The sequence below is a fragment of the Oryctolagus cuniculus genome, chromosome 8 (genome assembly GCF_051225735.1).
Source record: "Oryctolagus cuniculus isolate XC-2025 breed Fujian yellow rabbit chromosome 8, ASM5122573v1, whole genome shotgun sequence".
Lineage (NCBI taxonomy): Eukaryota > Metazoa > Chordata > Mammalia > Lagomorpha > Leporidae > Oryctolagus > Oryctolagus cuniculus.
This window is the reverse complement of record NC_142874.1, coordinates 140,672,217-140,684,755: the sequence shown is the minus strand read 5'-3', so window position 1 is coordinate 140,684,755 and position 12,539 is coordinate 140,672,217. Positions and strand designations below refer to the sequence as shown.

General features: G+C 49.1%; 1 protein-coding gene across 1 annotated transcript in view; it reads left to right on the top strand.

Moving 5' to 3' along the window:
* The window catches only part of LOC138843569 (uncharacterized), a 38,739-nt gene that overhangs the window by 855 nt on the left and 25,345 nt on the right, over nt 1-12,539 (top strand). The gene's annotated exons all lie outside the window — the stretch shown is intronic.

The following is a 12,539-nucleotide window of genomic DNA, read 5'->3' as shown; positions in this document are numbered from 1 at the left end:
AAATGGAAAATGGAATTAGAAGAGAAATTAGTATAATGGAGGACAACTTTTATCCAACCAAGGATGAGCTCATCGGAAGACGTGGGGTTATGCGGGTGAGGTTCCGAGCCACTGATGCTAACATCCCTAGGACCCAGTAGGGATTGAAGGTTGGGGGCGGGGGGGGGGGCAAGTCATCACCCTATTTTTCAAGGGATTTAAGGATTAGTATCTCCACTTATGTTAAATCGCTCTACCTGAATCTTATTTCCAAATAGATCCGGATGAGCCCACTTTGCTGATTCCCCATCGTCAGTCCTCAGCACCTTTTTCTGTGACCTTCCGTCACCTGCTGGGTGCGATCCCCCCCTCCTGTTGCAGCTCAGTAACATGGGATAGGGGTGGGGAGCCATTTGGAAATTTATAACATCATTTGCAGACCGTACCAGGTTATCTCTTAAAAATTAGCCTGCTGCAGATTCGAAACAGCCGGAGTGAAGCCCAGCAGTGAATGACATAACACAACCAATCAATTGAACACAGATCCTGTCAGCCTCACGAATGATTAAATACGTTTGAAGCTTCCTCGAGGTTGGTGGTCACAGGTCAAAACCGGAAAAAGCCTCGCTGAAGAGGAGGGGTCCTAGGGTGACCCTGAGTGAGCACCATCGTTGAGAGGGAAACTGGGGGGGGGGGATCTAGCCAATGAGCGAACTTGGAGGGAACGTGTCCCACAGAAAGAGCTCGGCAGGTGCAAAGGTGCAGACCGTGTGGGTGGGAAGAGCACGCAGAGGGAAGGCTTTGATGCACGCTGGCCCAAATGCACGCCAGGGCACAGTCACCAAGTGTGGCCCGCGGGCCAGCAGCAGTGGCATCACCCAGCTCTGTCTTTAGCCTTGCCCAACACTGGCTGTAGTGGGCATTTGAGGAATGAAATGGTATAGCTCTGTCTGTGTGAGTGTGTGTGTGTGTGTGTGTGTGTGTGAGGGAGAGAGAGAGAGAGAGAGAGTGTCTGTGTCCAAATAAATAGAAAATTGAGTTTTTGAAAACAGTAGACCTGGGCCCGGCACCATGGCACAGCAGGTTAAGCTGCTGCCCGAAATGCTGGCATCCCATATCCCATATGGGTGCTAGTTGGAGTCCCAGCTACTCCACTTCTGATCCAGCTCCCTGTTAATGTGCCCAGGAAAGTAGTGGAAGATGGCCCCAGCTACTCCACTTCTGATCCAGCTCCCTGTTAATGTGCCCAGGAAAGTAGTGGAAGATGGTTCAAGTGCTTGGGCCCCTGCACCCATGTGGGAGACCTGGATGAAGCTCCTGGCTCCTGGCTTCAGCCTGGCCCAGTCCAGGCTGTTGTGGCTATTTGGGGAGTGAACCAGCGGATGGAAAATCTCTCTGTGTAACTAACTATGCCTTTCAAATAAGTCAATCTTTTAAAATTTAAAAACTATAAGGAAAAGAAAACAGTAGACCTTGGTGTTCACTGCCTGAACTAGGTATATGCAGAGGGACGGTTCTGGTTACTGCTGTACTTCACTCTCCTAATTATAAAATGAAGATCATGAGAGCACTCCTTGAGTGTGAGCTTGTTAATTTGTGTACTAACAACAAAGTGTGTGCACTCGGAACACATAGTACACACTGGCCGCTTTCGAAGTGACAGCCTCCACGACTGTGCATGGTTCCACCTGGCTGATGCCTGTTCCCTACCCCTCCTCAGACATGAAATAAGAAGATATCCAGCCCTGCTCAACATTTCGCACCTAAAGAAAAGCACCATGCCTTTCAACCACAGGAGGGGCCGAACAATCGAATACTGACTGTTTGGGCCCCTGCCTCTCTCCCTCGTGGCCTGGAAGATCCTGGAGCCAGGGCACCATGTCTTGTGCATTTGCAAAATCTCATCCAGTGCTGGCACAGTTGATTCTTTCCTGTCTTCCTCACTGCCAAATGGGCTCTTGTGGCTCACCGATGTGCAAATGACTCGTAGACACTGGAAGCCTGATGGGAAACTGTTTTGCTGGCTGTAGGCTGGATCTGACAACCAAACTGGTTTGTGTGCATTACCTTTCAGTTTTGTATAGTATTTTACGATGGGGGCGGCCGGGGCTGTGGCACAGAAGGTTAAGCCTCTACCTGAGGTGCCGCTATCCCATATGGGCGCCGGTTCGAGTCCTGGCTGCTACACTTCCAATCCAGCTCCCTGCTAATGTGCCTGGGAAAGCAGCAGAAGGTGGCCCAAGTGCTTGGGCCCCTGCACCCAGGTGGGAGACCCAGAAGAAGCTCCTGGCTCCTGGTTTCAGCCTGGCCCAGCCCTAGCTATTGTGACCATTTGGGAAATAAACCAGCAGCTGAAAGATTTTTCTCTATCTATCTATCTCTACCTCTATCTCTACATTTCAAATAAATAAATTTTTAAAAGAAAAAGAACTTTATGATGGCCTTTTTTAAATAAAGCTTTTATTTAATAAATACAAACTTCATAGGTACAGCTTTAGGAATATAGCGGTTCTTCCCCCCATACCCACCCTCCCACCCCCACTCCTGTCCCACCTCCTACTCCCTCTCCCATCCCATTCTTCATTAAGATTCATTTTCAATTATCTTTATATACAGAAGACCAACTCTATACTAAGTAAAGATTTCAACAGTTTGCACACACACACAAAGTATAAAGTACTGTTTAAAGACAAGTTTTACCATTAATTCTCATAGTACAACACATTAAGGACTGTCGCTCCCCCTCTTTGTGGAGGAACGACACAGGACCCTGCGCTGTTCTTTTGTCTGCTTGGCCCTCCCTGGGTTTGCTGCTGGTTCTTCCCGGGTTGGCTACTGTCCCTTCCCGGGTTGGCTGCTGGTCCTTCCCGGGTTGGCTACCGTCCCTTCCACCTCCGTGGAAGGGCGGTTCCCCCTGCCACATTCCCCACTTCCGCGGGGGAGCGGCACACCGCCGGCCGGCTCTCTCGGGGGCTGCACAGGTGTTCCTTCAGATAGATGCTCCCCTTAGATGTTCCTGGTGCATGTTGTCTCTCTCCTCCTTTATAGTCCTCTTCCACCAATCCCAACTCTGCTACCCACACGCCGAGTACGCTGCTCTCCTCCAATCAGGAGCAGGTCCTGCTGTTTATTGGTTGAACTGGAGGCAGCTGTATAGAAGTTCTTACTCCTCTCCCAGCGCCATATTGTGGGAGAGCAGATGCATAGAATAAGTCCTAATTCCAGTAACTTAGTCTAGTCCGGGTTGCTCCCCACAAAGGACAGATGTCCTACATAGGGAGCAAGTGCACAGTGACTCCTGTTGTTGATTTAACAACTGACACTCTTATTCATGATGTCAGTGTCAGAGGCTCTTGCCATGAGCAGCCAAGGCTCTGGAAGCCTTTTGAGCCACAAACTCTGTCAGTATTTAGACAGGGCCATGAGCAAAGTGGACATTCTCTCCTCCCTTTAGAGAAAAGTACCTCCTTCTTTGACAGTGGCCTTTATTCTTACTTTTCCTGTGTGCAACAAGTATTTATCAAAGACGTACTCTGCGCCAGTCCCTGCATGAGGCACTGGTGACCCTAGGATAATGCAAGTCCCACTGCCTGCCCTCGTGGATTGTGGATGTAGTGCTCACTGGTTTGTTTATGTGTCTTTGCTACTTCTTATGTGCTGGCTTATGAGCAAAGCGTCAGATAGCTTGGGAGGGAGCGTTCCATTAGAATGTATATAACTGCAAACACCTCTGAAATCACAGGTGTATTTTCTGAGTGGTTATGATTTCCCAAGCCTTTGGAACAACTGGCTCATTTTGAAGTGCAATTGAAATGCCGTTGAAGGGCTGTTAAGCCAGGCTAGAACATGAGTAGGTTTGTATTTGATAATTCATTTTGATTAACTGAAAGAACAGATGACTCCAGTTAGCTGCAGTGTGGGAAAGACGATTGAAGGGCAGCAAAATGCTCCACGTGAGACCAGCCAGAAATCTGCAGTGAGAGAGTCCCCAGGCTCCCCAGGGACCTGGACTCAGGAGCGTGGCAGTGGAAAGAGAGAGGCAGGCAGTTGAAAGACTGGTTTTGGAGGTAGTCAGCCGAATGTGTGATTGACTAAGATAAGGGAGGAGGATGTGTCCCGGTTTCTAACTAGAAGGCAAGCAACGTCAGTCTGTTCTTCACAACAGCACATGCTCAAGGAAGAGGGTCCAGGCAAGTGACTGGGAGGAGTGAGCTTTGCTCAACGAGTTGACGTTGAGATAATCATGAAGCAGGGGCCGGCGCTGTGGCTTAGTGGGTAAAGCCGCCACCTGCAATGCCGGCATCCCATATGGGCGCCGGTTCGAGACCCGGCTGCTCCACTTCCAATCCAGCTCTCTGCTATGACCTGGGAAAGCAATGGAAGATGGCGCAAGTCCTTGGGTCCTTGCACCCACATGGGAGACCTGGAAGAAGTTCCAGGCTGCTGGCTTCAGGCTGGTACAGCTCCAGCCATTGTGGTCAATTGGGGAGTGAACCATCAGATAGAGGACCTCTCTCTCTCTCTCTCTCTCTCTCTCTGCCTCTCCTCTCTTTGTGTAACTCTGACTCTCCTCTGTCTCCCATCAACAGACGTCACATTTTGTATTTCTCTAAAGCTAAATCGAGCGCACAAAGGATGCCCTTCCCCACTTAGCAGGTCACTGTTGTACCCGAATCCCGTGGCTCGCTCAGGAACGTTCCCAGTGGTTCTCTCCCTCCCCCAAGTTCTGGGCTGAATGGTGTGCACCGGTCTAGGAGGCAGGGTGTGGGGCACGTGCTGAGGACACAGGCGGGCTCTGAGGAGCTGGCTGGCTCCTGAGGCCACAGGCACCTGTGAAGCCCCTCAGGGTGGCCAGGAACCAGGTAAAGGAATTCAAAAGTCCCAAGAGCACACGTCGACTCTGGTTACATGGAGTCTTTGAAAGCATGATACTCTCCGAGTTTCCATTTCAGGCAAGCTGTAATCACTGCTGTTTGGAATTTTTTTAAAGATTTTGTTTATTTGAAAGAGTTACAGAAACAGATAGAGAGAGAGGTCTTCCATCCAGTGCTTCACTCCCTCGATGGCCAATGACAAGAGCTGAGCCAATCCAAAGCCAGGAGCTTCTTCCCGGTCTCCCATGTGGATGCAGCAGCCCGAGCACTTGGGCCATCCTCCACTGCTTTCCCAGGCACATTGGCGGGGAGCTGGATTGGAAGTATAACAGCCGGGACTCGAACCGATATCCATATGGGATGCTGGCACTACAGGCCAGGTCTTCAACCTGCTGTGCCACAACGTGGCCCCTGGAAGTTTTTAATTCAGAGGGCAGGAGAAGGACAGCCTAATTATCTTGTAGCGGGTGGTGGTGATTATGAGTCGTGGGATGGATGTCAGTGATATAATAATGAGCTTCAGCTTCTAAATGGAGTGGCCTCCTATAGGTTATTACAATAGTTAGGGAGCCACTGTTGCTATATCCAAGCACAAAGCATCATAGTTTTTCTGTCTTTAATAATATTTTTAGTTAAAACATATAAAATATGTAGAAAAGTGCATAAACTTTCAGTGAATTGTCACAAAGCAGGCACACGTGTAACCACACAGGTGGAGGAATGGACCCCTCCCAGCACCTCTGAGTCCCCCTGCTAGTCACTATCCTCTTTCCCACTGATAACCCTGTCCCGATTCTAACACAGCCATTCACTTTTGCTTGCATTTCTTTGTGTGTGTGTGTGTGTGTGTGTATTTATAGTAATAAAATCATGCAGTATGTTCTCTTGTGTCTGGCTCTTTTTGTTCAATATTATGTTTGTGCAATTCAGTTGTGTTCTTCAGAAAAGCTGTAGCTTGCCAGGTTCCCCGTAGTATTTTTATGTATAGTATTTTTGATATTTAGTATTTTTGTGTGTAGTGTTCTGTATGAAGATGTCGCAATTGATTTACAGCTTCAACACCAGTGGATTTGAAGTTGTTTCTGGCACGAGGCTGTCACCCAGAAAGGTTACTGTGAACAGCCTTCTATGTATCCCTTGGTGTACATACCCTCATTTGTCTTCTGCATAGACCTAGGTATAAAGTTGCTGAGTCATAGGGAATGCACAGGTGCAGCTCTGGGGAGGTGGTGCCAAACAGGTCTTCCCGTGGTCACTAACACTCCCACCGCCAGAGTGTCCGAGCTCCAGCTGTCCCGTGATCTCCCCATTCCTGGAAGGCTGTTGTCGGACTTCTTAACATTTGCTGTTTTGGTAAGCATACAGCTCTATCTCATTGTGGTATTACTTTAAAGTCCTGTACTAGTATTTTAATAAACAAATGTGCCTTTTAGTAGCAGATCAGAGGGAATCATATATAATGTCATCACGCTCATAACAGTATTCTTGGGGAGGAGCCCACATCGTTCTGTTTTAGGACGGCCTTTGTGATCAGTTCATGCACACAACACAAAACAACAACATATACAGAGAAGCAGAAGCAGAAAGACTCATTTAATGCGTCCTGGAAATAAAACAGATGGAGACACAAATGGTCAAAAACTATAGGCAATAACAGAGAAACACAGCTAGCTTTTTAAAAATAAAACGTAAACTGTAGAATAATTGACTACTCCAGCAGTTTCATCTGATTCAGCCAATTTGGAACCAGGAGAGTTTGAATAATTAGGACCCACACATAGCCACAACCACAGGTCTGGACCAAACCTCCCCCTACAGCCTCTTAGAGCCCACTCAGAATTTCACTAGACACACTCTTCTTCAGTTACAAAAAATTCTCTTTAAACTCAATTTAATTTTCCAAAGTTCTGATTAATTTTGCAAACACACTTAGCTAACCATGAAAAAGATCGGTGTGTGCACATGTTGTAATTATACAGCCACGCTTGCTCGATTAATTAGGGGACAACGTAACACTGAAGTCCAGTCCTAACACAACCACCGCTGGCTATCGCTCCTCAGGAGGACAGGGCAGTCTCAGTGCCCATGACTTATGTTGCCAGCAAGTCAAGGCTACAGTCTACAGTTGTATGAATCAACCCATGTAAACACTCAGCTCCAGTTTCCTCTGAAGACTTGGGGGACCAACTCAGAATGTAATAGCTTTCTTGTAGGAAGATGTCACACTGGCCCACGATCAATAGAGCAAGGACTTGGGGTCACAGCCCTGCACTGATCCATCTACTCCCATCCAGACTAGGTGACAAATGGCCTCCAGTGACAGAAGTCTGGGCCCTGGCTGCAGGAGAGGACTGCAAGGCAAAGGGGAGACAGAACAGGGACCCACGGCTAGAACAGGTTTATTCACAGACCTGAGAGGGGCTCGCTCCCGGTGAACACACAGCAGAGAGCCACCTGCCAATACACAGCAGAGGGCCCCTTATCGCACAAACTAGTGGCTTAGATGGCGCAACGTAGTGTGGAGGGCTTGGGGTGTCTGGGCTAAGGCTGAACTTTAGAGACAACGAGGAGAGCTTGGGCCAGCAGCTGATTCCTCAAGATAGCACTGTGGTTGGGAAGGTTTGGACTAAGGTTGAACTCTCAGGATAGTGGGGAGAGCTGGGGCTAACGGCTGGACTTTGAAGATAGTGGTGTGGGGCAGGCATTGTGGTGTAGTGGCTGAAGTTGCTGCCTGCAGTGCCGGCATCCCACGTGGGCGCCGGTTTGAGTCCCAGCAGCTCCATTTCTGATCCAGCTCTCTGCTGTGGCCTGGGAAAGCAGTAGAAGATGGCCCAAGTCCCTGGGCCTTTGCACCCATTTGGGAAGACCTGGAAGAAGCTTCTGGCTCCTGGCTTCAGATTGGCGCAACTCCAACCATTTCGGCAATTGGGGAGTGAACCAGTGGATGGAAGACCTCTCTCTCTCTCTGCCTCTCTTTCTCTCTCTGTGTAACTCTGACTTTCAAATAAATAAATAAATAAAGATGGCCCAAGTGTTTGGGCCTCTGCACCTACATAGGAGACCTGGAGGAAACTTCTGGCTCCTGGCTTCAGATCGACCCAGCTCTGGCAGTTGGCAGCCATTTGGGGAGTGAACCAGCAGATGGAAGACCTCTCTTTCTTTCTCTCTCTCTCTCTCTCTCTCTCTGTCTCTGTAACTCTGCCTTTCAAATAAACAGATAGATCTTTAAAAAAATTAGCAAAGGCATACAAAAATTTTTAAAACATTTATTTATTTATGTGAAAGAGTTACACAGAGAGAGGAGAGGCAGAGAGAGAAGGAGGTCTTCCATCCGATGGTTCACTCCCCAGATGGCCACAACGGCAGGAGCTGAGCCAATCTGAAGCCAGGAGCCAGGAGTTTTTTCCAGGTTCCCCACGTGGTTGCAGGGGCCCAAGGACCTGGGCCATCTTCTACTGCTATTCCAGGCCATAGCAGAGAGCAGGATTAGAAGTGGAGCAGCCGGGACTAGAACTGGCACCCATATGGGATGCCAGCACTTCAGGCCAAGGCATTAACCTGCTGCGCCACAACCCCAGCCCCACAAAATATTTTTTTTTTAAATTCTATTAAGCAATGTTAATCTAAAATGCAGTATCCCCTAAATCAAAAGCTCCAAAATGGGCCGGCGCCATGGCTCACTAGGCTAATCCTCCGCCTAGCGGCGCCGGCACACCAGGTTCTAGTCCCGGTCGGGGCGCCAGATTCTGTCCCGGTTGCCCCTCTTCCAGGCCAGCCCTCTGCTGTGGCCCGGGAGTGCAGTGGAGGATGGCCCAAGTGCTTGGGCCCTGCACCCCATGGGAGACCAGGAAAAGCACCTGGCTCCTGGCTCCTGCCATCGGATCAGTGCGGTGCGCCGGCCGCAGCGCGCCGGCCACAGCAGCCATTGGAGGGTGAACCAACGGCAAAAGGAAGACCTTTCTCTCTGTCCCTCTCTCTCTCACTGTCCACTCTGCCTGTCAAAATAAAAAAATAAAATAAAATAAAATAAAAAACTTAAAAAAAAAAGCTCCAAAATGATGACCCACAGACATATGTGGTTCGACCATTACAGTGTTTAAAATATGTTTGAATAGGGACCAGCACTGTGGTATAGTAGGCTAAGCATCCCATATGGGCGCTAATTCAAATCCTAGCTCTCCACTTCCGATCAAGCTCTCTGTTATGACCCGGGAAAGCAGTGGAAGATGACCCAAGTCCTTGGGCCCCTGCACCTTGGTGGAACGTCTGGAAGAAGCTCCTGGCTCCTGGCTTTGGATCAGCACAGTTCCAGCCATTGTGGCCATTTGGGGAGTGAACCAGTCTTTGGAAGATTTCTGTCTCACTCTGTCTCTGTCTCTCTGTAACTCTAACATTCAAATAAAAATAAATAAAATCTTTTTTTAAAAAATCTGAATGAATGCCAACATTTAAAATCTAGGGGTTCACATAAAAATTCAGACTATCAGGTTACCTTAAACCACCAAAAACTTTTTTTAGAGATTTTATTTATTTATTTGAAAGGCAGAGTAATAAAAGGCAGAGGAAGAGGCAGAGAGAGAGAGAGGTCTTCCATCCACTGGTTCACTCCCCAAATAGCCTCAATGGCCGGAGCTGGGCCCATCTGAAGCCAGGAGCCAGGAAATTCTTCCAGGTCGCCTACTTGGGTACAGGGGCCCGAGGACTTGGGTCATCTTCCACTGCTTTCTTGGGCCATAGCAGAGAGCTAGATAGGAAGAGGAGCAGCTGGGACTTGAACTGGTGCCCATATGATATCCCAGCACTGGGCAGAGGTTTAGCCCACCATGCCACAACACCAGCCCAAACCACCAAAATCTTTAACCACTCAGGAGCTACATTCCTGGCAGCAACCAGGAGAAGGTAAGGGTGGGGTGGCCTCCTTCGGGGAGACTTGTCCTCCCAGTTCACGAGTTTCCTGTCCACTCCCCCTTCCTTCCTGTGTCTGCCTCCCTCGCCCTCCATGGGCATTTGAGTTCACTGCCCCTGCCCTAACCCAGTAGTCCCAGGCAGGCTTCTGCCTGCAGCAACAAGGCCAGGGCACAGGTAGATAGGTGTGTAGACTCCCAAAGCAGGCCGCGTACAGCTGTGTGGGGCCCCGCTGGATCCCGAGCCCTGCGCTCCACTGGGCTCCTTCTAAGGGCTGGGTGTTGTCATGCAAAGGGGCTGCATTCATCCAGAGAGATCTGGGGTTTCTGTATTCTCCACAAACCTGGTTCCCATTCCCTCTCCCCAAGTACGTACCCGAAAAATGCTGAGAGATGTGGTTTGGCTTTCCCTACTCTGCAAGAAATTCAGTTGACAAGCAGATCTGCAAGTTGAACGGTTTTTTGAAGCATCTGTATTATCCCCCTGTGAGTCACTGCATTCAACAATGCTATTTAAAATTCAATAAATGAAGGCAAATGAAATTATAAAACCGGATCATCACTTTTGCGGAAAACCAACTAAACAAATGTTTTGCTGAAAATGTCAAGCATTAGGGACTTCAATAAAACAACTGAGAGTGTGCCCCCCAGGGGAGATATGCAATTCAAAGACAGAGCATGTGACAACAGGACTACCTGATATTTCAGATCCAACGGTACCCCAGGTCCTAATGGAACAGGAAGCACCTTACCTGATGAGATGGCACAAATTAAGCAGCGGGGGGCGCAGGGACCCAGCGGACAGCAGCTGAGCAGGATCTGAGCCTGCGGATGTGAGCAACTCTGTGTCCCTGGAAATCCCCGGGGCAGATCGGGTCACTCCGTCTAGAACCACACGGCACAGGGTTTATTATGGTAAAGGCTTCAGGAGTTCCAAGAAGAGTGGGAAGTCAGACCCCAGATGGTGGCACCCAGGTTCTAGCACAGCAGGGCTCTGGCTCTGGTCCCCGGGGCCTCGCAGAGGAGCTAGTCCGTCTGCCCCGGCCCTCCACCTTCTCTGGATCATCGGTGGTGGTTCTTGTGACCCAGCTTTGGAGGAGCCGCTCGGCTGTGCACCCGTCACTCCTTTATGCCCCACTCTGATGACTGAAAAGTCGCCCATAAGGCTGTCTATTCTGCAGGCATGTTAACTTGTCTTTATGTATTTATTCTCATTTATTTGAAGAGCAGAAACAGGGTTTGGGGGGTGGGGGATGCTCTTCCATGCACTGATTCACTCTCCAAATGCTCAGAGCAGCTGGCGCTGGTCAGGCTGAAGCCAGGAGCCCAGAACTCAACCTCCCACGTGGGTGACAGGACTCCAGGGCCTGCTGCCTCCCAGAGTGCACATTAGCAAGAAGTTGGAGTTGGGAGAAGAACCAGGACGCAAACACTGGCACTCTGATATAGGAGGCAGGCTTCCCAAGCAGGGCTCAACTGCAGTCTCAAACATGCACGTCCCCACCAGCACTTTAGAAATCCCCAGAGAAATGCGTCAGACGCAGAATCCAGATCTCTGCTCCCAGCCTCCGACCCAGTGTGTTCTGGTGGGAACCGGGAATTTAGAGAGCAACCACTGCCCCCTGGGCTTTCTGATAGGAAAGGTCACAGCCAGGCCTCAGGAGCCTGAAGCCAACATCTGGTAACTCCATCTCCAGCATCAGTTTTAAAAATGTGCATTGGATGAAATGTCAAATACATAAAAACCCCAAAATCATAATCACACAAAACTTCTCCCATTATTGCTGGAAGTTGTATTCCTGTGAGATTTGATAAATGAAGGGAAAGAAAAAGAATTTATCCTGCCTTTTCCAGGACAAACTCTTGTCCAGTGTAATCAAATAGGGTATGAGGGGGAAGTCTTCCATATATATGTATATTATATATTTGCCAATCTTAGTAATGGTATTCTTTAAAAAAGATTTATGTATTTATTTGGAAGTCAGAGTTACACAGAGGGAGGCAGAGACAGAGAGATTTTTCCATTCACTGGTTCACCCCCTAGATGGTTGCAATGGACAGCTCTGGGCCAGGCCAAAGCCAGGAGCCAGGAGCTTCTTCCAGGTCTCCCACAGGGGTGCAGGGGCCCAAGCTCTTGGGCCATCTTCTACTGCTTTCCCAGGCCATAGCAGGAACTGGATGGAATGGAGCAGCTGGGACACAAACCAGCGCCCATATTGAATGCTGGACTTACAGGTGGAGGCTTTACCCAGTGCACTTACAACCCTGGCCCGGGAAAGTTCTTCCTTCTAGAAGTCCAGCTGACAGAAGCAGAAGGAATTGTTTTAAAATGATTTAAGTCGTTGTCTTAGAACTAAGAAGACAAAGAGCAATGGATGAGAAAAGTCCTTGTGTCCAAGGGCATCGGTGGCCTTCCCCTGCAGGGGTCTACTTCAAACCACCCGAACCACCCAGGAAACCTGCAAACCTGGGCAAAGGGTTCTTCTGACCCTCACGATGACCCCCAAATTCACCCTGAATCTTATCAAGCTAGGAAACAGAAACACAGGAGATCAAAAATAGATTGCAAGAAATCAATGAGACCAGTCCAGAGAGTGGGCCGTTTTACAGGACAATTAGCTCGATTTCTATGACCAATCAATGGGATACTAAGGAAGAAGATTGTTCCAAAAGGAAAGGAACTTAAAGACGTAGCCAATGCTATCTTAGGGCAGGGCTGGCATTGTGGCTCAGCAGGTAGACGCCAGCATCCCACAGGAGCACAGGTTCAAGTCCAGGCTGC